This window comes from Dermacentor andersoni, chromosome 1, assembly GCF_023375885.2.
Source record: "Dermacentor andersoni chromosome 1, qqDerAnde1_hic_scaffold, whole genome shotgun sequence".
Taxonomy (NCBI): domain Eukaryota; kingdom Metazoa; phylum Arthropoda; class Arachnida; order Ixodida; family Ixodidae; genus Dermacentor; species Dermacentor andersoni.
Window position 1 is genome coordinate 23,371,633 of NC_092814.1, and position 24,481 is coordinate 23,396,113.

General features: G+C 42.5%; 1 long non-coding RNA gene across 1 annotated transcript; it reads left to right on the top strand.

Moving 5' to 3' along the window:
* Positions 1–452: 452 nt before the first annotated feature.
* LOC129380410 (uncharacterized) lies at positions 453–17,694 on the top strand. The gene is made up of 3 exons (XR_008608419.2): positions 453–1,424; positions 4,690–4,884; positions 16,085–17,694. It is a non-coding gene; the product is annotated as an uncharacterized lncRNA (long non-coding RNA).
* The last annotated feature ends 6,787 nt before the right edge of the window (positions 17,695–24,481 follow it).

Consider the following 24,481-nt stretch of genomic DNA (forward strand, 5'->3'; position numbering starts at 1 on the left):
AAGTGAATAATCAGTTGATAGGGCATGAGCAAAGACAGAGCAACAGCTATTGTCCTACTTCTGCATGCATTTCCCCAAGGCATTGCACATGACAGTCACCACCCTTAATTGCTCGACTAATTAAGATTCTTGGCACAGCTAGCATACTGTTTCATGAGTCAGTTGAGTGTGAACCTACCTGTTCGTGAATTATTGAAGGTTCACCTTGGTTTCTTAGTTTACAAATTAATTTTAATTCGTTTATTTTTGCATTACGAGTACAGTGCTATACCATGCATGTACGTACACTTTTGCAGTAAGCAGGTGTGAAACCATGAAATATATTCTTGTAGTGCCCTGAGGTTCTAGGTCCTTTCGGCTCCCCTTATTACCACCGGTACCACTATAGCCGTTGCCACCAGTGGTGCGGCCGGTATGTCGATCGATACCGCCGGAATGCTTTATTGAGCGATATATGTGTGAACGTGACACGCGCGGCTTGCCCGTAAATCCGTTTCACTTGCGCGTGCCGCGTCAACAGAAACACGCCGCTTTTCTTTCTTTCTTTTTCTGGTGGAAATGGGGCACAACATCGAATAAACGAAGCTGTGCACAACACGTTTACAAACGGACAAACACGAAATAACAACCACTCTGACTCATCATTAACATGTCTAATTGACCAACGATTTGGCGGCTGTCCATTGTATTTGTTAGGTTGTTAATTATGCTGTTTCTCACTGGTCAACCAAGCGAGACTGTACTAGTAATCATGCAAGCCGTTCGTTTTCTTGCATTTCGTGACTTGCTCGTCCGGCTCCTTTTGCCGACGAGAAGCAGCCTATTTCTCGCTTTATCCCCAGCAGCAATACTCTACAAAACGAAATATTGTCCCTCCATTTAAACCCCATTCAACCAGGTTTAATGTCCTCGACATTGAGCCACAATATGTAAGGAATATCGTTTAAAGGCCGCAGGCCAGCTGACAATGGACATAAATCGGAGGGGCCGAGGGGCCAAAGAAACTAAACTAAAACATTGTTTGCCGTGAGTATTTTCTAAACAGCATGTGCCTTATATCTTAAATAAATAAATATAAAATAATCTAGACGGACATATGTTAGAACTTTGTTTCGTTTTGTCCATTTTCAAACTCTTCTAGGTGGCGCCCCAACAGCTCATCGAAATGCACGCAGCGCGAATTCGAATCCACAGCGAGATTTGAGCGCGGAAAGCTGTTATGTGCCAGTATGCTGGGGTAGGCTTGACAACTCAAAATTTTCTATTTGTACTTACGAAGCAGCAGTATTTGACAGAAAAGAATAATACTTTGATGCTCTTCTCACGCCTACAAGCGAGGGCGGCGTGATTAACAACACAGCGTAATGCGCAACGGTGAACGCCAACGAACTGCGTGCCGCCACCAACCTGGACGAAGCATTTTGGTAAGCTCGTATTTTATTTCTTGTTTGCAAAGTTTGTCGCAGGCAAACAATTTCTTTATTTCTAGAAGGATCGCATTTGACTTCGCTATCGTGAGTCTCACGACGTGAACAACGGCTTCTGCGATATCCAGAACGTATTGATGTGCTCAGTGCGCATGCATGATGTAAGACGATAGAATAAGCAGAACTGTGTAACCTCTATATCGTACAAGGGGGAGAAGGCGCGAAGATAATATGTCAGTTGAATAAAAAGGACACATCTCGTTTGTACGCGTCCTTTTGTTTTAGTTACTGTATATTTTGGTAATGTATCGTCATATGGGTTTACCAGCCATGGCCGGACTTGGTGCTCTCGTTCTCGCGTGCAAATGTCCCAGTTGGCTGAGGTGGCACTGTGAACAGCGCCAGACAGGGCGCGATTCCCCCGGTTCTTGAGCCCCTGGCCAAAAACTTATTTCTGGTATAGGAAAAATTTTCACAGCTGTGCACTGTACCCACCGTGGTTGCTTAGGGGTTATGGTGTTGGGCTGCTAAGCACGAGGTCGTGGGATCGATTCCCGGCCACGGCGGCCGCATTTTGATGGGGGCAGAATGCGGAAACACCCGTGTACTTTGATTTAGGTGCACGTTAAAGAACCTCAGGTGGTCAAAATTATTTCGGAGTCCCCCCACTATGGCGTGCCTCATAATCAGATTGTAGTTTTGGCAAGTAAAACTCCATGATCTATTTTTTTACCTCCGCACTATGTGTTTTGAAATGTTCTCCCTTGTTTAGGCGTGTTGGTACAAGCCTTTACCGTAGTTTTAGCTTTAAGATTTGACCATATTCTCTCGGTGCGTAATGCCTTTATATACAACAACCGCGGATAGAAGTTGCGACTGTTTGAGATCGTAGCGCCTTTCCTCTAAGTTGTAGTGATTAGATGTCATTGGAAATGTGTAAGGTTGGAAATGCTTGTTTTCATCCTTCACATTCTAGAATACAAATTTATACTAGGGTAATTAAAACTTGCAAAATGCAGTGTGAAACTTCATACTAAACTTTATTTATTCAAAGAAAATAAACAATATTTTCAATGTCCCTTTATAATAGCATCATTGTGCACTGTGGAGGTGAACTGGTTCGAAGGCACAAACTGACTGAATGGATTCTTGTCTTGCTTTAGCATAACTCAGTTTGAGTATGGAAGAATAAGTACAGGTGACAGGATGAGCACTAACTTCTAACTGGTCTTATTCCACGACCCTACTGCACATTATATGCGCCGCTCATAGCACACATGAGAAAAACAACTGAAACAACAACCTTACAAGAAGCAGACGGCTGCAGTTCACTGAAAACGTGCCGACCAACTTAGAAAGTAAAGTTCCTTGCCTGATAACGATAAGGAGGGTGTACTCACGCACACCCTAACGTATTTGGCAATGGCATTAGCCTGATCCGTAATCTCGCGCATCAGTTGAATGTTACTGCATCCTATGATGACACATTCTTTAAAAAAACTAGTTTGCATCCACAAGTCTTGCAATGCATGGCAAGGGGCCTACTTCGTTAACTTTTATGAAGGTTGTAACTATGCTCGCCCAAGCAATCGTTGATACCGCATCAGAACGGCAAGTTGGGCCAGTTGGTTGGGATTCATACTAAGGTTTGTTACAGCGCAACCTAAGACAAGGACAACAGAAGGTACAAAACAGCGCCGTGTCGTCATTTTGTACCTTCTGTTGTTCTTGTCTTAGGTTGCGCTGTAACGAACCTTATTATGAATCATTGATACCCCTTCCCGTCTGTCTAATGTAGACGCCCTTGCACAACAAGGGAAACTTGTATACCATAGCTCAAGTGCAATTAACATGCCCGTTCATGTCTTTTTTTCCAACCAGTGTGTCAAAACAGATATAAAATACTCGCAAACATGCAATGACCACTACGTCACTTCACATTTATTCTGCGATATTCTGCTATCTCAACTGCAGGTTGCCAAGAATGAAAAATTACCAGAGTGCACTACTCGAATGGTGTTCACTGTATCTGATGAGTGTCTTGATTTACCTAATCGATGAGATGTCAGTGAAAAGCTTTGTATGATGGTTACAAATGGCCGGTAACAGCATTTAAGACAGCCTAGGATTTGTGAAGGCACGAGAATGAAAGCCCGTAAAATAAATAAAAGGTGAAAATAAACTGCCCTTACCATGACAATGCTTCTGCGCACTATTGCATCAAACTTTACAAAAACTTTGTCAAATAGGTCAAATAGGGGCACTGGGAAAGAGCAGCTGCAGTTTTTTCTCGACATGTCAGCAGTTTTGGCGTGCAAGTACAGTCCCTACCAAATGCGAAGTAGCGCGATCTTGGTAACAGTTCGCTTTGCGAACCTTTACAAGACTGTGCCCCAGGTTTGCACATTCATAATATATGCAGTGCACTGATGACACTGTTTCTGTCTGAGACCACTTATATTACTGATGCGGAGCGCATTGTCACGTGAATTTCTAAAGAAAAATTCGCTTGTTTGTTTGTTTGTTTGTTTTCGGAAAAAAAAAAAAGACCACACATGAACTAGGTCGTTGTAACGCTGTTATCGGTCATTTCTCGGCGTATTCCACAACCTTTGCATTGGCACCATATTCGATAAGTAAGGAAATAAACATTCATTACAAGTACATATTAATTGCTTGTTCACAATGGAAAAAAAGAAACTTGAGTAGCACAAACATAAACCTATCAACATAGAGTGGGTGATGTTCACGGAAAGCACTCATTAATTTTTTTCTTGGCCACAGTTAGTTGTCACATCCAGTATGTAATTTAATGGTGGTTTCCGAGAAACCTGTACAGGTCTCCTTCGTAGCTTCATGCTAAAGTAGGGTGGGTGAAAATTTTTCCTGTCATGAATTTTACTTGCCTTGCAGGCTTCCACAGAACTGATCTGCCATAATCAAATAGTGCTCTGTAAAGTAAAATAAGGAACACCTTTTCTTCATATACCTGTATTTCACTCATTGACCTTTACCAAGCTACTCATGTAAACATGTATTTACTGCTCGAAAACGGGCAATTCATGCTCCAGTGTGTCAAATTTTCCACCTCCCAGAGCTGCTCCAAAACTTCTTTGACTGCTTCCATCCCTGTATGAGTGGCCCATATAATGTTTAATGAAATTATCACTGGCATCCCAGAAACTTCAACATTTAACATCCGCCTGCCAAAGTGCCTACATCTCAACATTTTGGTTAGAACTGATCACTTTATTTGCTGCAGGACTGAAGCTGTCTTGATATCCACAATACATTGGACACTACATGCAGGATTATGAATGGATACCTGAACACTGCTTGAAGGAGCAAGCTCTACAGCATCACTTATGCTCCTTTCCATGGGTTGGCAAGAGGAACCGTGGCACGCAACTCTACAGGCACCTGTGCTCTTCACTACCTTCGGAGGAGAGATGCATTGGTATGCTGTACATATATTTGACTGTGGGTTCCAGCTGCATTTCTTGCATTGTCATTCGATGTGCAGGTAGAGGAGTTACCTATTGGGCGCACATGTTGGTTAACGATACAAAAAGGAAGGTGCTTCTTTGAACACCGATGACCCTGTCCTCCACTTATTTATTTTAATTTTCTTGTTACCTTATTTTTGCTGATTATATAAAGGTCGCAGGCAATTAAGCCAAGAAAAGCGTTGGTGTAATTAGCTGTGGTTGAAATTGAAATGTAGAAAATATTGAAAGAAAGTCATGAAAGCAGACGAAAGGACCTTGTCTCTGGTGGTGACTGAACCCACAACTTTTGCAGTACACACGCGATGCACTACCAATTGTGCTAACTTGGGTATTTATGGTATTTATGCCCTGGGAGTGTTAGCCAGCGCCATTTAGAGCCATGGTGGGCAGATGTGGAACATCTTTTTTTGCACGATGGTGTCGCGTAACACCTGAACTGAAGAGAGCAGGCATGTGACTAATAAACCCATGCATGCTACCTAAAGGCATCAAAGCTATGAGGTTTCAAACCCTCGCATGAATGAATGAGAAGGAAAACGGGCTTCATTTTTTTAAAATCACGACCATATAAAGCCAGCAGGCAATGAAGCCAAGAAAAGCATAGGGGTAACTAGCTGTGGTTGAAACTGAAATGTTGAATTGGCTCTGCGGCCATCTATCAAATTTCACCGCAATGCATTATCATAACTCAATGGGCAGCACGTTTAAAAATTATAATTCAGAAGACTGCCAGAATTTCAACAAATGAGCAGTTAGCAAGAATGATAGTGTATGCCCTTCTAATATTCTTCGTATTTATGGCACTTATTCGTAACTTTTCCGCTGTCTTATATCAGTGTTTTAATTCGGACCAAAACTGTGCTATAATGTAGCAAAGAGGTTATGGTCTAGTGGCGTAAATGTGCATGTTAATAAGAGGGCAAATCGCGTTAACGTTAACTGAGAGTTGCTTAAACTTGGGCAGCCTTCCGAAATATACTTTTTTTGAAGTTGCTGTCCATTGAGTTACACTGGTGCACCGTGTCATGCGAGCTACCACAACGAGATGGCGCTATGTACACAGTCATGTAAGATGCGGAACAACGCCTCTGGGAGAGCGGACCAGACCGTGTAAGCCGAGCCGGCATGTAGCCGTGCTTGTTTTGCATACACAACCTAGTAAACAGTTCCAGTTAACACTTACGTTTTGTCAATCACGTATGCTCGTCACCCGACCATGACATGGAGGTTGCGCAACGATGGGATACTCGACAACGCTGTGAGAAATGCACCACGCAAGTAGAAGTCTACACCTACAGCGCACTGCGGTGAATACGAAACTTTGCTACCCATGGCTTCACCTACAGTGTCCACAGCCCAGCACGCAGCTCCACTAAACTCGTTCGTCGTCAAACTGCCGGAAAAACTTGATTTTCGGCAGCCCGAGGAGTAGAAACGGTGGCTCACGAGAAGGGAGTGCTATAGAGCTATCTCCAGACTAAAGACGACGACGAGGCGCAGGTGAACACGCTCATTTATGCCATGGGTCGTGAAGCCAAAGACGTCCTAGCCTTGCTCAGGCTCTGTGATGCTGAGAAACTCGACTACAACACAGTAATGCAACTGTTCATAAAAAATTTCCTGACACGGATGAACATGATATACGAGTGTGCAAAGTTCAACAGCCAGAAGCAAGACGTGCATGAGACAGCCGATATGTTCATCACCGAACTCTTCAGGCTAGCTGAAGCCTCGGAGTACAGCGCCCTGAAAGAGGAACTGATCTGTGATAGACTCATGGTCGGTCCCACAGACACGTAGGTAAGTGAGAAGCTGCAACTTAATGCTGAGCTTACTCTGGAAGCCGCTGTCAACGCTGCTCGCAACATGGCAACAATCAAACAGCAGCAAAAGGACCTACGGCCACAGCTACAATCACTTGAAGCTGTAGACACCATGCACAGCTTCTCGAAGAGCAAAGGAAATAATTCGTAAAAACCAGCGTGACCAAACTGCGCTGACATGCAAGTGGTATGGCTCAACAAGACACCTATGGTTCACCATCACACACTATGTGCACAGCGAATGGCAAAACATGCAGTGCCTGCAGTAAAAAGGAACACAGCTGCCATATGCTTTTCTGCTTCCAAAAAGCAGAACAAAATGCACATACCAAGCTGTTTTGGAAGAGGTTTACTTGGACAATTAACTGACCAACAGGATCCTGGGCCATGAAAAATCAATGTGATGGTCAATGGCTTCAAGGTAGACACTGGTGCAGATGTGACTGCCATGCCAACAAGCCTCTACGACGAACAAGTCACGGGAAACCTGAAGCAAGCAAAAGAACAGCTGCTCGGACCCGGCAGGACCAAAAAAAGCAACGGTTAGACTGCTACCGTGTGCTGAAATGGCTGGTTGTGTCAAGAACAAATTTATGTAATAGACAAGCTGCATGACGCACTTTTTGACGTCCCCCCGCAATCAAATCCTTCAATGTCCAACCAAGTCTCCTTGAAGTAGCGGAGTCAAAAGGCAAGGTCAGCGACCCAGCCAACATTTTATGCCACTACCTCTACCTGGCTACAGACCTGGGCCTACCTTCTCAGGACCGATTACAATATATCGCTACTCCCTGATGCCAAGCGGTGTGCTATTATGTACTCGGGGCGAGTACCTCTGCTCATGTTGCCGAGTGTCCAAATGTGAGTTGGAGAGAACGGAGAGCCTGGGTGTCATCATAAAGGTCGAAGAAACCACAGAGTGGCATGCACCTATGGTAGTGGCTAAAAATGAAGGAGGCGAGCTTCAAATCTGCAGTGAATTTGGAGGGTTAAAATAGAACATTCTGTGAGAATGAGTCTTAGTGCCCACCATCAATGATTGCCTGGCCAAACTCACCGGAGCTGCCTGGTTTAGCAAACTTGATGCTATAGCCGGATATTGGTTACTGGTTACCCGAGTCCCAGAGGTACAACACTTTCCTGACGCCAAGTGGCCATTTTAAGTTCCTCCGATTGTCCTTCAGAATTTCCACAGCAACTGAATTTTTCCACAGGGAAATGCTAAGACTGCTAGAAGGCCTGGACGGCCAAGCATGTCTGCAAGACGACATAATTGTGTTTGGCCGAACGAAGGCAGAACATGATGCACGACTGCACAAAGTACTTCAGCACCTGCAAGGAGCTGGCATCACCCTAAACGCAGGAAAGTGTGTACTACACCAGCAGTAAAAAATCGGCACCCCTTGGTTAACCCCCTTCTCGTTCATTACATAACGAGGGTCTCGAATCTGGCAACATTGGTGCCTTCAGGTACTACGTGTGGGTTTATTGACCAGTTGCCTTCACCCAAAAAGATCACATACTCGTGATGCCTGCGACAGAAAGGATGCTCTACATATCGCCAAGGTTTGTGAGTGGTGGCACTGGCTAACAATCCCAGGGTTAATTCTAGTAGTAACATAAATACCCCAGAAAATAGATGGGAAGACGGTGCTGTGTTAGCTCGATCGGTAGAGCATCACACACGTAATGCGTAGATGTGGAATTGTTCCCCACCTGCGGGAAGTTGTTTCTTCATCCACTTTCAGTTCCATTAAGTTATAATTTCTTTATTTCAATTAGTAAGTACAAGTAATTTTCCCTGTGTTGTCCTTGGTGCCTTTGTTTGTTGGCGTCTTATGATTAATAAAAATCGGGCCCCTCGGTTAACCTGCTTTCTTCTCGTTCATTACATAACAAGGGTCTCGATTCCGGCAACATTGATGCCTTCAGTTGGCATGTGGGGCTTTATTGACCAGTTGCCTTCACCCAAAAAGATCACGTACTTGTGATGCCTGCAGCAGAAAGGATGTTCCACATCCACCGCGTGTGTGCCATGTTTTCTAAGAAAGCAGGAACTATTCATATAATCTCTCTGGAAGTTCATAAAAGAGGGGGAGGGAGGAAAGATTGCAAAGAAGGGAACAGGGTCAAACAAATTGAGGTGTAGCAACCTGTGTAAACCGAAAGCAAAAAACATTCATACACATACTTGTGAGAAATAGAAAAAAAAAGAATAATTACACAGTCATTCTTTGATATTAAAAGAGCTTCTGATATCAGTTGTGAATTCATGTTTCTACTTCTGCGAAGAATATATTTCAAGTCGTGGATGACAAGTGCATGTGTTACAATGCTCACCTACATTGGTCTTACTTTGTTTTTATATTCTGCAAATGTTCTCTTGCCCTTTCATCAGTGCAGCGTCCAATTTGGCTTGTGTAGAGCTTACCAGAAGTAAGAGGTTATTTGGTAAACCATTCCAATGGCACAATTCATGAACGGTGTTGCATGCCTTTTGTTAAAAGCAGCTGTATTTTTACACTCAAGCGTGGGAAAAAAGCTTAGATGGCTTCTTCGGAACCAGCAGCACGAATGGGGCCCCATATTTGTCATTAACCTTCTTCAGTGAGCGCAACTGCTGTGCTCATGAGGCAGTGCCTCTGGCTGCTTCAAACTACGCACTGTTACCTTTGCTGCTTTCCACTCCTGAAGTTTTCGCAGTAGGGATTCTGAGATTCCGATGATGAGAGTGAGGGAGGCCAGCTGTTATGAACATGCCAACGTGAGCAAAAAATCTATTGCGCCTTGTGTTAATACAAATTTTTAGAGCCTATTCAAGGCACATTGGGCAATTGTGGGCTTAACATGGATTTAGGCTGGTTCATACAGTAGCTAACCTTTCTTTGCTCTTAGTTGGTAACTTCAGGAAACATGCGTTAGGGTGAGCATCAAATGTTTACCTAAGATATGCAGCATATTGTCAATGGGTTAATGAAGTTGAGTCTGATGAAGTCTTGTCCGGTTAGGAAGAGTCAAGGGAAAAAACAGAACTGACACCGACCAAAGTGAAAAATTATTTAAAGACACGTGGGAGCCTTGCGTACAATGCTTTCACCATGCGTGTCTCATGTGTAAAGGTTAGTCCTTTTCCGTGCCCATTAAAGACATTTCAAATGTTATCTACCGTATTCTCATGTGTCATATTAGAGTTAGGTTGTAAAAGAATCAAGATATCGATGTATGTAAAAACACTTAGAACCACGGCGTTGTCAAATACCTAGTGATGTAATGTCACAAAGCACAGGAGCATTGCGATTATCACATCTCAAAACCCCTACTGCAAAAGCTTAAATTCCAAATGCAATGAAATTTCACTTTGGCTATATTGGTAATAAATTAGTAGTAACTACTACTGTAGTGATCTTGGCAAAGCTGCGGGGCTGGTATCTAATTTTCTTTTTGATATTCTTTTAATACTGTATTAGCAGACGACACATGAACCTGGTGGTTAGTGGCTATGACGAGAGTCCACATCGCCTCCAGGTTTTTATCACTGCAGGCAGCTGCAGGTGGTCCCTTATCTCGTAGGCCACACTAAGGTGCCCTGCAATCTGAGTCATGCCTCACTGCCAGTTACTGGTAATTGTGGCATTCATTTCAGTCTCGGTATCAAGATTGCTAGAATGCTGTTTTGTATTTACACTGTTTGAATCATTTTTTTATGCAGCCCTAACTTTTGTTGTAGTTGGGCTTTAAGGGCTGTAAAACAGCAAAAGCCAGCAGTGCGCACACTTTAAAGCAGCTGAAGCAGCTGGAAGTACTGCCTCATGAGCACCAAGTGATGCACTCACTGCAGAAGGTTGCTGACAAGCATGGGCTCTGAGTTGGGCTGTTTGGTGTTGCGCTGCCAAGCCTGATGGTGGATAATCAAATTGTAGCTGTGGCAGCTGCATTTTGATAGGTGTGAAATGCAAAAATGCATGTGTGTTTTGCACTGTATGCACAGTAGAGTAACCAAGGGGGTCAAAATTATTCCAGAATCCCTCGTACTTCATGCCTCATAATCATATTGTGGTTTTGGCAAATAAAACTACAGAATTTGGTTCAATATATTAGTTGGTGCCCTTTGATGTTCCAGTTCTAATTTTCTTGCTTATAAAAGCTCTGTTCTTGGTATAAATGATGAATTTGTTATTACAAAAGGCTAACGTTTAATCTAACTTAACTCATTAATTTCCTTTAGTGTCCCTTTTCCATGCATTAAAAGCATGGAACACTAATACATTTGCATTAATTTTTATTTGACTCGTGCTCAACAGCTAGATGCCATAGAAGAGAACTACTACCGTGGGCTTCAAGTTGATAGGTTGCCGTATAAAAGCTCGTCTTTTCTTTTAGAGATAAAAACACCTGAGCCTAGTTTTCTGTCTTTATATAGACTATTGAGATAGGCAAACACCACTTGCATGATAGATCAGTGATTAGTTATGTGTTCAGTTTTTGCCCCCACCCCAAAAAAAGAAAGTGAACTTGTGGGATCGTTCTCCACCTGTGGCAAGTTGTTTTTTCATCCACTTTCATTTCGATTAATTTATCATTTCGTTATTTCCCCTATGTTGTCCTTGGTGTTTGATGGCTTCTTATGATATTACTAGTAAAAATTGGGCCCTCGGTTAACCCTCTTTCTTCTCATTTATTACATAACGAGTGTCTCGAATCAGGCAACATTGATGCCTTCAGGTAGCATGTGTGGGTTTATTGACCGGTTGCCTTCACTAAAAAAAGATCACGTTCTCGTGACGCCTGCGGCAGAAAGGATGTTCCATGTCCGCCGCCAAGGTCTGTGAGTGGTAACGCTGGCTAACACTCCCAGGGTTCTACAAGGAAACATAAATACCCCAGAAAGTGGATCGGTAAACGGCACCGCGGTGCTCAATTGGTAGAGCATCGCATGCGAAATGCGAAGCTTGTGGGATCGTTCCCCACCTGTGGCAGGTTGTTTTTTCATCCACTTTCATTTCCATTAATTTATCGTTTCATTATTTCATTTATTAAGCTCCAGTAATTTCCCCTATGTTGTCCTTGGTGTCAGTGTTTGTTGGCTTCTTATGATATGACTAATAAAAATAGGGGCCCTCGGTTAACCACCTTTCTTCCTGCAATAACATGTTTCATGGAGGATAACAAAAGCACGCTTTACTTTCTTTAAAAGAATATGCTTCATGTACACAGTCTCTGCGTCCTTGTCTGTTTGCAACCTAAAAACATGAAAAAGAGCTAGTAAAAGGCAGCAGAAAATTTTAAATGAACTGCTTCACAAAGAATAGCTAATAAAAATATTTTAGAAATTTCAGTGGTTTTCTGAAAATAAAATTGGCTTGGAAAAGGTTAATCTTGTATGGGGCACTAAGAACAGTAGTAAAACAAATTAGTCACCTAACGCAATCTGTGTAATGAATTGAGGATAAGTGCTCTATAAAAAATTACATGTTTTCGATGAGAGATGGTGATTATTTTCCGACACATGTCGATCTTTATTTGCTAATGTGGAAAACCACAATTACTTCCCTCTCAGCTCTCTCAGGGCTCTGCAACTAACCTCATGTGCTGGAAGATAGGGAAACACCCACGGCTCATATGTTCAGCCATGTGGCTACTGTAGTTATTTGTGCAAGTTCTGGGTTCACCCACTCCCTCATTGAAACACTGATAATGATTACGGTTACTAATACTCGTTTCCATCCAGGAGCCAAATCAGCTTGTAGTTGATGCTAGTCCTGTTGACAGGTCTTTATCCTTGTTTCTTCCTGCTATCATACTTCTAAGAATAAATAATCTTGCATACTATTGCTGAAAGCTGGGAGAGTTGGTTACTGGCATTAGGAAACATAGTTACTACACTATAAGATGAAACACATGAAATGCACAGGATGAGCACTACGCATGAACTTGTTTTAGTACATGAGTGCGATTATATGCATGCATGAAATGCTCAAATTTGCAGCAAAATTTGACTATACGTGACATATAACATACATCACTCATTCTATTTTGTATGTACCGTACATCTTTTTCAAGTAATCAATCTTTATATTCGAGATTTCAATAGAAGGTGTGCTATTGCATTTATCGGTTTGTCTGGGAAGGCCCTTATATATCAGTGTGCAATTTTAGCCTTACATTTTCTGAGTATGTTGTGCTGTTGTATTTTGCCATGTATTGACATCTTTTACAATGTCCTGCAAGTGTTTCAGGCCTTGCTAACACGCTAACCTGCGCAGAATGCTCAGCCTGTCTTTGAGGCACCTTTGAGTGCCTTTAATGCCTTCAGCAGCAAGTGTTATACCCGTCACACGAGCATGCCAAAGGTCCTTTGAAGTTAAGGAGCATTGAGCTTTCAAAGACATTAGTTCAACGGATATATGTCGGTGCTACATGGTCTCCAGGTAGTCTCCGTTGAAGCTTTTAACAGAAACCGTAATCTATCCTTAGCGCTACCATCACCTTGAAAGTAATAAAAAAATATGGCCTAATGCGTCTTATAATAAATTTGTCACATTTTCTTCAGCAACATTTATTTTTCCTAATACATAGAAACATCAAAACAAAATGCACACGTAGTAAAGGCATTACTTTATCACAAACAGATGTATTTATTGTAATGATGGCCACCATGTGTACCGCTTCGTACACCGCACATTGACGTCGATTATTCATTGTTGCCTTTGCTTCAGCTGCTTTGTTTCGTTCGTTGTGGCTAGGTAGCGGTAGGTACACGTAAACGCTGTAAAAACTAAAAAACAAAAGTGACAAGGAAAGATGTGCAGAAAAAAGCCAAGGAGACTGGGATGCCTAGCAGCCACTAACCAAAGAACCAAATCGCACATGGCAACCGTGTTGTGTCGAGGTTGCTGCTGACGACAGGCCGTGCCGGTGTTGCTGTACCGGCGCTTTCATGATGGAGATTGCGGGTGTCCCGAAAGTGTTTAGTACTTTAGTAACAGTATTCAGTACTTATAAGCTCGTTCTGAAGAGGTAAAAATTGAACTTCCATATCTTTAGATTATTTTTTCTACTGTCAGACGCCCTCTAGGCTTGGGAGTATTGCCTTGAGGTTTCAAAGGACGAACGCGCACTCCTTTGACTCAAAGCCCCCTTCCAGTAGGGCTCCTTTGCTGTGCCTGTGTGACAGTGCACATTCTCCCTTAAAGTAAAGGATCTTTGGTTCAAAGGACTTTGAAAGTGCCCGTGTGACTGGGGTATTATGTAGGATAGACCAGGATTTGTGGTAATGGCAGGCTGCAGGAGCATTGTGCACAGGTGTAGGTGGTAACAGCATCTGGATATCTCACAAAACATAGCAAAACATGCCAAACTGTGACTGTACACATGCAGTTTGCAAATATAAGGCAGGGAAGTGCAGATTTGTATACTAGGTCTTTTCCATCCAAGAAACCAATAACTGCATTAACAAACCTTCTACAGGGGTCTTGAATAAAGAAGTTGGTTACTTGAACAATATGATGTATGACATGGGTGCATCATGAATCACATAGTTTATATGTCGTGTATTGTGAAATTTCCTGCGAATGTGTCGTTTTTATGTATGTAATCATTGTTTAGTGAGGTTGCTTGATGTCCAGCACCCATTCTCTGCATATCATGTTCGTATTTTGTTTTGTCTTAGAACTGTAATTATGTTTCATAAAACCTTACATTGCTAAAATTAGACTTTGGGGCAGTTTGGTCTTTTCATCCACATTCTTGTTTTTGTCATTTCCCTTACCATGCAAGCATTTTTCTGGAGCACTTGCAGTATTTCGTCATGCTCTTGCGTTTACAAGCCAGATGTCTGTCTCTGAACAGCTCAAACCACTTGTAGCATGCAAATCTGATGCATCATCAGTAGAACTCCGTGGTGAATGTATTGCTAAAAATATTTTTCAGGGGATGAAGCACTTCTATAGCTACAGAGTTTTGCAGCAATAAAGAAGCAGAATGCTTGCATCTGTGTAATCTATATATAATATTTTCTTTGTATCATCTTTTATCTGACTGTCTGTCAGCATGGTAACATTGCATATTATCTTCTTAACATTCATGAGTTCCAAATAGCTACTATAATCTTTTTGTCCTCGCATTTTCTGCAATATCCTTCACCGGAAGGACAACCAGCAGTTCACTTGATTTACCACTTACAGGCAACAAATTAACCATAATAGTAGTGTCATGCCTATTGCTTAAAAGCTCCTAAACGATTTTGCACATCTGAAAGTTCCTTGAATTCATGCAAGCAGGTGCTGCTTATATGATGGCTGAATGCTCATGTGGTTGGTTTTTAGGCCAATGTGAAAGAAAAACGCCAGTACCTATGTGTTGCTTTATGATGTTGACCTGTATTTATTATTACGTTGGTGAACTGTGTGTGCACTCTGAAGATATGCACATTACTGCTGGTGTTTTGTATAATCTGTGTATAATACAACAACATATTATCAAGAACACATTCATTTTATTAGTTTTTGTAATATGTTGTCATGATTTCCTTTCTTTGTCAGTGCTGCAAGGCGTCCTAATACCTAATTAAAGAGATTCTGCAGATATAAAGAGTTGATTCAAAATTTCAGAAACTTTTAATCACTGCAGCTATAGGTTTTTTTAATATAAGCTTTCTTCACTACAAAATGGGGGTTCCTAAATTGGTTATTTGCGCCTATAAACCACCCAAGCTGGATGAAAATACTTTTCAGAAATTGCTCGAAGGTCTATTATACTTAAGTCAGAATAAGAAGATACTCTTTGCAGATAAAAAACATTAATGGTCTATCTCACATAATGAAACATTCTGGAAGGCCTTGTGGTCATTCGTAGAAACACTTGTTTGTAGCTTTGTCAGTGCCGTGATGTTTCAACCTTAGCCTACAAGATAACGATACTCGCACCATGTGAAATTTTCGCGAAGTATTCTGTTTGTGCATTCTGCGACTTAAAAGGAAGAGGTCCGGACACTGACCAAAATGGTTTAAAGTACTTATTTGAATTTATTTGAATTTGAAAACGTAAAAAACTATTTTAAACATTTTGGTCGGTGTCTGGACCTCTTCCTTTTAGTATGCATCATCCCGACCAGACGGGCTTTCGTCATACTCTCCACTTCATCCAGTCTGCAACTGTACAATGGGCTGTAATTTTTCCTAAAATCTGAGGTGGCCAAGATGCACTTGGAGTGGTAGCATTGAATGGCCCAGCACTGTTGAATAATTGGTGATGCTATGTTTAAATATTCATGCGGTGTCTGTTTGCAATACAATCGTACATAATCTATTTACGTTTGGTTTTCCAGAATGCTCCCTATCAAGCACTGCCATCTCAACAGTACCATGGCTTTTTGTGTGGATTCCTTCCCTTTTGAAGGCCACCACTGTTTGCACAGCATCACAGCCTGCCTGCCTTGATCTTGTGGAAGAAGAAAATACAAAATGCCTATTTTTTGAAATGCATCCATGGCTCCATGCAACACCACCTGTCGTCGGGGTGTCAAGGCTTTTTGCAGAGAAAATGTAATGACGCCTTATGTGTGCCCTGGTGGCAAAGTGTTTGCCTCTTTGTCTGTGTAAAAATTTCACACTTATGGATACTGTTAAGGGTTCCTGTATCATATTTTCTTTCACATCCTAAGAAATTTTTGTTTCATTATAAAACTAAAAATTATAGTTGAATTGCTGCTTTGTGTGATATGCAATATTCAGCTGAAGGTGATCAGCAGAGGTCGAACAAGTGTTATATCAGGTGGAGAAATTTTTTTGAGAAGTGGACTTCTTCGTTAGGGTAACAACCGTTTTCCTTGGCAGTATTTATATAGTTCACTTTTCTCCACTCCATGGATATCCAGCAAAATGAGTGAGTGCATAGAGAAGGTGAGGTAAGTTTAAATGCTCACCATGGGGGTTTAGTTGGGGTAGCAAGGTGTGTAGAAGTATGGGAGTTTGGCAGGTTGCTGGCACCAATTTCTATGAGTGATCTTGTTGTTTGTGTCTGTCAGTTATATAATACGAGGCGTCTTCTGAGGCCAGAAATATTGAAAAAAAAACTCCTTATATTTGTGGAAATTCAGTATGTGCCCCTGGGGCTACTACGAGCACTTGGGGCCACTGGGTAGATGCAGCTCTCCAATGAACTTTTTTGACGCAAACTTGTGTATGTACACTGGGTGTGTGCCACTGCATATGTGCCACTCTTTAATGAACCTCTTTGATGCTGACTTAGGTCATGGGGCATCACAACACAAACCTATGTAGCGACATCTGTGTATGCAAGTGTGAGCTGGAATTGTCTGCTTGGATTTTTTCCCTGACGACGACTAGTCCCCGTGTTGAATTAACTTCGGCCTGAGATATCACCTATTTGTCTACTGTTATCACATTATGCCCATTTTGCTGTGAACTTGTCATGTTCTCTAGCTGGCAAGCTTGAATTTCAGGTACTGCGCGCTAAGGAAATTGATTCAGAGTGGGTGGTACCACCTCTGCTTTTTCTTTGCAGCTGTGTGTTACATGAGAGAATAAGTTGTACGCAGATGTCTATTAGAAATAGCATAGGTATTCAAAGGTACTTTCATTATCTTCTAGGTCATTGGTGCTGTCTGGCCTCCTTTGCATCATATTTTGTAGCATGCTTTTTACATGCAAAAACAAATGTGGCCTGTTCTAATGCATGCAAGGACTGCCCAATAGCTCATGATGTTTTGAGCCGCTGAATTTCAGTCTTGGCTGCACTTGTGGATTTTCAACTGTACTGAAGCTTGCAATATGCTTGAATTTCCTGTCAAACTGGTTTGCTTGTATGTATCCAATTTATTGAATTATTTCACTTTCATTATGCTAATAGTCATTGATTGTACTATCATGCTGGCACATCTGATTCTGGAACTGCAATAAATTTCCAGACATTTTATTGCTTTGTCATGGTTTTTGCACTCGTCAGACACAATCTACTAAACACACACACAAAAAGAACTCCCTTCAACCTCGTAAAATTCCCAAAAAGTGCATAATAAACTCCCAGACCTACCTGTAAAAGCTCTAATAAGGAGCTAAAATGCACTCCCAAAACATCTGTTTAAACCTCCCTTAGTAAAACAGCTCCCTAAAGCTGTAAAAATTCACTCCCAAGCATTCTCCTATATGTTCCCATAAAAAGCAAAAATCGAACTCTCAAAACTATCCATAAGAGCTCCCTTAAGCAGAGCTCCCAAAATATGGGAACGGTTGCTCCCAGGTTTACACCTAAGCACTCCTACAAGGAGGTAAAATAATTTCCCAAAGGTATCCTTCAAAACGCCCTTAAGAAGCCAAACGTTTCCGAAAATATGTACGTAAAAACTCCCATCGCTTCTCCTATAAATTCCCATAAGAAGCAAAATAAAATACCCATGTCAACTTGTAAAAGCTCCCAAAGCTCCTCATAAGAACTTCCATAGTTCTGGTGTTCAAAAGAGGAATGAAAAACTCCCAACGTTCCCCATATAGACTCCTGCAACCACTCGGGGGTTGGTGTTCAAAGGAGAATTAAAAACCTCCCATAATTCTCCATATAGACTCCTGCAACCACTCAGGGGTTGGTGTTCAAAGGAGAATTAAAAAACTCCCATAATTCCCCATATAGACTCCTGCAACCACTCAGAGGTTGGTGTTCAAAGGAGAATTAAAAAACTCCCATAATTCCCCATAACACCACCAAACACAAGGGTGTGAAAAAAAACTCCGTTCGAATGGAGGAAATTGTCCTCCCTTAAGGGCTGAAGTTATGCAACGAGGCCAAAACTCCCTAAAAGGGTCAAACCTGTTTACAGTGTAGTTGGCACGTGCTCAAGGAGAGCAATTAGTGTTAGATTAAATAACACAGGGCTAAGTACACCGCCCTGGGGGACGCCGCGGTAGCTATAATGTAGACAAGTATGGTCTTCTTCGGTGCTTACAAAAAAATTTTAATAGAAAATTTTCATAGAAAAGTTACCTTGGGTACCAGTACCTAATGTACTAACCGCTTCTGTGTATTATATGCTGATGACACTACCATTTATTCATCGCAGAAATCGCTTACCGCGCTTCAAGACACACTTAAAACTTATCTTAATAGTGTGTATTCTTGGCGCACAGATAATCAACCTCAGATCAATCCTTTGAAAACAAGGTTTGTACTATTTCATAACCCACAAACTTTTATTGATCCTTGCATAGCTGCCTCCCCAAATAATTATCTTATACAAATACCTGATAATGGTAAATTCCTGGGTGTTACTCTCGGCAAACAACTTAAATACAAAAGCCATGCAAAATCGCTAATAAAAAATGGTTTCATTTTATATCCGCATTATCATTAAAGCACGTGCATTTTTCCAACCTAATGTTATCAACTCGTTCTATCATGCTTACACTAATAGTCATTTATCATGCTGCTTATCTTCATGGGGTAATACATATGCCATTCATCTCAAACCACTTGAACGTCTTCAAAACGAGGCAATAAAATCAATGACTTTACCTCATTCCGTTGTCATTCTTCAGATATCTATAAAATATTCGCATCCTAACCATTCAACAGCTGTTCTATAATAAGTTGTCACTCATTACGTTTAGTGTCTTCCATCGTAAAATATCATTGGACAGCCTCCCTTATGTAAACCTCATCAACAAAATAATACTAGATTTTCAGAGCGCAATAACCTTCTCTTACCTAAATTCATACCCAACAATGGAAAATTTACATTTCGCTTCTATGGTATTGCACTTTGGGACTGCATACCTGTTAATATTGCTGTGACAATATTATGCAATCTATTTCATTGCAGTTTTTTAAACACATAAAAATATACTGTTAGCAGAACCATCTTTTCATTTGTGATACATTACCATAATTATTACATTCGTTTTATTTTATTTTTTTCTATATTACTTTTATTACTGTATTGTTATGCTTCATATTTTTGTAAAACAAGTTGTAGTTCTCATTGTTAGTAACATGTAAAATAGTGAAAATTTTCACTTTTTTACTAGACAATTCTGTTTGAGTATTTACTTTGATATTATCGTATAGCGCTGTTTGAATGCTTATCTAATTGTTTTCTATATTATGTCTTGTTCCCTACGGGTTGCATTAATTGACGCCTTTTTCCCCCTGTTAGTTCTTCCTGCTCAAATATTCTTATGTTCCAAACAATTTATAGGAGGTCCTACTGGCAGTTTCTTACTCTGGGACCTCCTGATGCTGTATATAATATGTAAGCCCCCCCCCCCCCCCCCTCGCTATTTTTTTGCACATGCAATAACAACAAATAAACTTGAACTTGATCTCGCTTGTAGAGACACTTTCAAAGAGCTCCGAAAAGACGGAATTGCTGCCCCCTATCATTATCTTGTGAGCGCTTGGCTTTTCTGTGCGCACGACTTTTATCCTTCATTGCATTTATTAATTCAAAGGAGAACCAGTGAGGATAATTTGAGCGTTTAGGTACGTACTGGGAGATATATCTCCGCATGCCATCAAGGATAAGCTTCGTGATCTGTCGAACCTGCTGTTCAGCATCGACTGTGCCAGTAACCTGAGACCAATCAGCGTTGGAAGTGAAGTCGTATAGACCAACGTAGTCATCGCGCTTGAAAGCAAAGTGTTCGCCTCTGGTGGTACCGCTGGTGGTGCTGTGTCTAAGGGCTGTTAGGATCGGCCTGCAGGTGTACTGCTCTGCAAAGCTATTTCAGCCCGCTGCACGTGCTTCGATCGACCCGCGGTGGTGGCGCCCTTCAGAGAACCGGTGAGGACGACAGCGCTAACCGGCCATAAATTTCCTTCAGAGAACTGCGGACTACGGCAGCGCTAATCCACCATGCGCCTCGTTCGGAGAATCAGTGACGGCAGCAGGGCGGGCCACGTTTGGCGCCCAACGTATTGTTGGTTGATTTGCCTGGTCTTCACGGTCTCTCTTGGCAGCAAGAAGAGCTTCCCTAGCAAAAGGGTGCTTTGCGGTACATGGGCCCCAGGATTCGTCACAGTCTTCTGACACTCGTGGCGACTACAGGAGAAAGGCAGCTCTGGAATTTAGAGGCGCAAGACAATGGGCAACAGGCGGCCGCGCTGCGGGGGTCAGCTCGGGGAACCGACGTGCCTTTCAAGACTCAAGATAATGGACAACCGGCGGGTCGACTACGTTGACGTTTGACGCTGCGAATCGTTGGTGAACTGCCGTTTTTCCCTCACCTAGGGATCTAGAGAGCACGGAGTGTTTATAAGTGGCTGTTTGTCGGCTGCTAGGATGTGCTCGTCATCGTGCTCTGTGATCGTGCTCGTCGTCGTGCTCGGTGCTCGTGTTCGTGCTCGTGAGCTGTGTGCTCGTTTGCTGTATGCTTCGTCTTGCGTGGCCCATTTGGGAGCCACGCTAGACTGTCGATGTATCTCTTGTTTAAAATGTGAATACTGTAAGTAAACCATGTGCGCCTGGTTCCTCCCAAGTTCCTCTCTACGACCCAGAACCCCTTCAACTGGTGACAGCCGCGAGATCGTCCGACAACTCTAATAGGGCAGACACAAAGGCCGTTATTTCTAGTAGCGGATGGAACTTGTCGGGATGGACATGAGGGATGTCAAAACGGGACAGCTGTACATCCTGCGCATTCGTAAGGCGTAGGTCGAACGTGTTACCACAACAACTCGTGAACTAATTATGCTGCTGAATAGAATGAAAGGCTAGAAAGTCCAAAAAGTAAGCCGCGTTTGTTCTCTATGCAGTGGCAACCCTGAAAAGATATATGCATGCAACAATCAATGCCCGGTGCCGTTAAAATTGTCCAGGACAAGTAAGGTGCATTTACTATGGGAGAATATTACGCATTCGACTGATGCAATGACTTCACGAACGATTACAGCTAAGCGACTTGGCAGCGCATAAAAGTATACAATTAGCAATTTGTCTGTACGCTCTAGACTGATTTCAACCGACATAGATTCCTGTATGGTTTCAACATCCATGCACCGAACACATTTCAGGGAACTTAAAGCACCAATCAATACACCGCCACCTTTTTGTTTGGGCCCACTAAAGTCTCGGTCACTGCGGAAGACATTGTATTGAGGTGCGCAAAAATCACAAGATTGTACGTCACTGCACAGCCGAGTTTCGGTAATTACAATTATAGGACAGGAGGGAGAAAGAACATCGGCGTAGAATAGAGATACTTTCGAACGAAGGCCGCGAGCGTTTTGATAGAAATGCCCACATTACACGGCACTTGGCAGGTGAGGGGATTTATTTGAAGGATGCAGCATATCGCCGCGCAGTACCCCATGGCATGTCTTGAAGAGGCAACCAATTGGCCACATTGGTGGATCATTCAGGCGCTCCAAGTCTTCAGCGTCGATGGCTACGTTAACAGACGAATACGAGTGGTATTTCATTTTAAGCTGCCGGAAAGAGAGGGGAGAGATGTGCGCAGTTTCAAGGTGCCTCGTGAGGTGGGCAGACGTTGCATCGGCTCGCAGACGAAGATAGCCTTTGGTCGCTGCGATCTACGGATCAAGTCGTCGTCGTCGGGGCTCCAGTTGATGCAGGACCTTTTTTTTTCTTCTTTTTAGCAGTCTCATCTGTCTCGGTGGCTTTGCCAGCGGAGGAAACGAAAGCAGGCGGCATAACTACTCCAAGTTGTTCATCTGCTTGTTGATAGTCTCTAGATGACGGCTTGGCTGAAACGAAAGAAGGTCGCACCTCGGGCTGGACAGGCGGTTGCCCTGATGCGACAGCCGCACGCCGTGACAGCTCGTCACTCAGGCCGAGGGAGGTGACGACTATGACCTGTTGTTCCACGACTCGTAAATGGCCGTTGTGCAGTTGGGAAACCTCGTCACTTAGTAACGAGATCCTCTTCAGCACGGTGGGGGAAGGAGGAGCAGACAGGCCTCGTCGCCACCAAGGTCACCCGGTTGAGCAGTGAGAGATAAAGGGGATCCGGTTTGGGAGCTGCCACTTCCACGGAAGAAGCCGCTGGGTCGTCTTCACTAGACCTACCACCCTGCTGGGACAAATCCCGCATGTTGCAACAAAATGAGCGCAACGCGGGCTTGAGCGGCAGTAGTTCTTCGTCCGACCAACTACACACTTCACGTATGCACGTTTTTCCCTGCTAGAACACAGAAAAAACTGTTGCTTGTCAAAAAACGGGCGTCATCAGAGCACACATGCGTCCTTGCTGTGTACCTTGCTGCAGGGATAATATTACTACTACTAATAATAATTATAATAATAATAATATTAGTAATAATAATGAACCAATCAATTAAACGTTTATTATAGTGCTTCTGCAAGTGGACCAGCTAGTGCAAACGCTTCTTCTGAAGACTTTGTGGTGGCGTACTAAGTGCAGAGTTATGGATAAGACGCAATATACCGAAAAGAGAAGTGTGGTATACCAAACAAAGGGAGGTACAGAAACAAACAAGATATGAAGTGGGCGTAAATGTGAGTTAATCATACAACATGATGATTTAGTATTGTAGAAGACACAGAGAATGAACTCTAATAATCAATCAAGTGTTTATTATAGTGCACAGGAACAGCTACGATGCCCTCGCACTAGTGCACTTAAACAGACATGCGCGAGATAAAATGTGCAAACAATACAAATGCATAATACAAATGCGGTAGACAAAACAATGTGATATAGAGAAACAAATACGAAAGCAGAAAACGAGGGGGCGGGTGCAAAAGTGAGTTAATCATAGAACGTGATTATCTACATGTGTACAAAACACAGGAAATGCACTCTGAAATGTCAATAGGGGCAGAATATTTATTACATGTTTTTTTTTTTTTTTTAGTAGAGCCATAGGACAGTCTCTTATCCAACAAGCCCGCGCAGAAAGCGCGGTATGCTGCCTGGCATAATCCTGCGGCACGGAAAATTGCACATGATCAAGAAGCTTTGGGCAATATACAATGCCATGGACCACTTTATAGAGGAACAGAAGGTCTGATTTAATACGACTTGATTTTAGAGGTGTGAGTAGAGCCTTATTTGATAGGGCTGAACTATGATGACTAGAATGGCAAAAGCAGTACTTGAAAGTAGATATCAGTTTATTCCGAACGCGTTCAACGAGATCAGAATTAAATTTCCACGTTCCGCCGCAAACTGCAGAGGCACATTCTAGTAGTTGAGGGCGCTCTGTAGAATCCAATTTCAGAAAGGCAACAGGGGAGTGGAAGTCACGCGATATACGACATGCATTGCCAAGAGCGCGGAGGGCACGTTGTTTCGCATATTCAGCGGGTGAAGACAACATTAGCGTTTTGTCGAAGCACACACCAAGATCTTTCATTTCATCATCATCATCATCATCATCAGTCTGGTTACGCCCACTGCAGGGAAAAGGCCTCTCCCATACTTCTCCAACTACCCCGGTCATGAACTAATTGTGGCCATGTTGTCCCTGCAAACGTCTTATGTCATCCGCCCACCTAACTTTCTGCCGCCCCCTGCTGCGCTTCCCTTCCCTTGGAATCCACTCTGTAACCCTTAATGACCATCGGTTATCTTCCCTCCTCATTACATATCGTGCCCATGCCCATTTCTTTTTCTTGATTTCAACTAAGATGTCATTAACTCGCGTTTGTTCCCTCACCCAATCTGCTCTTTCCTTATCCCTTAACGTTACACCCATCATTCTTTTTTCCATAGCTCGTTGCGTCGTCCTC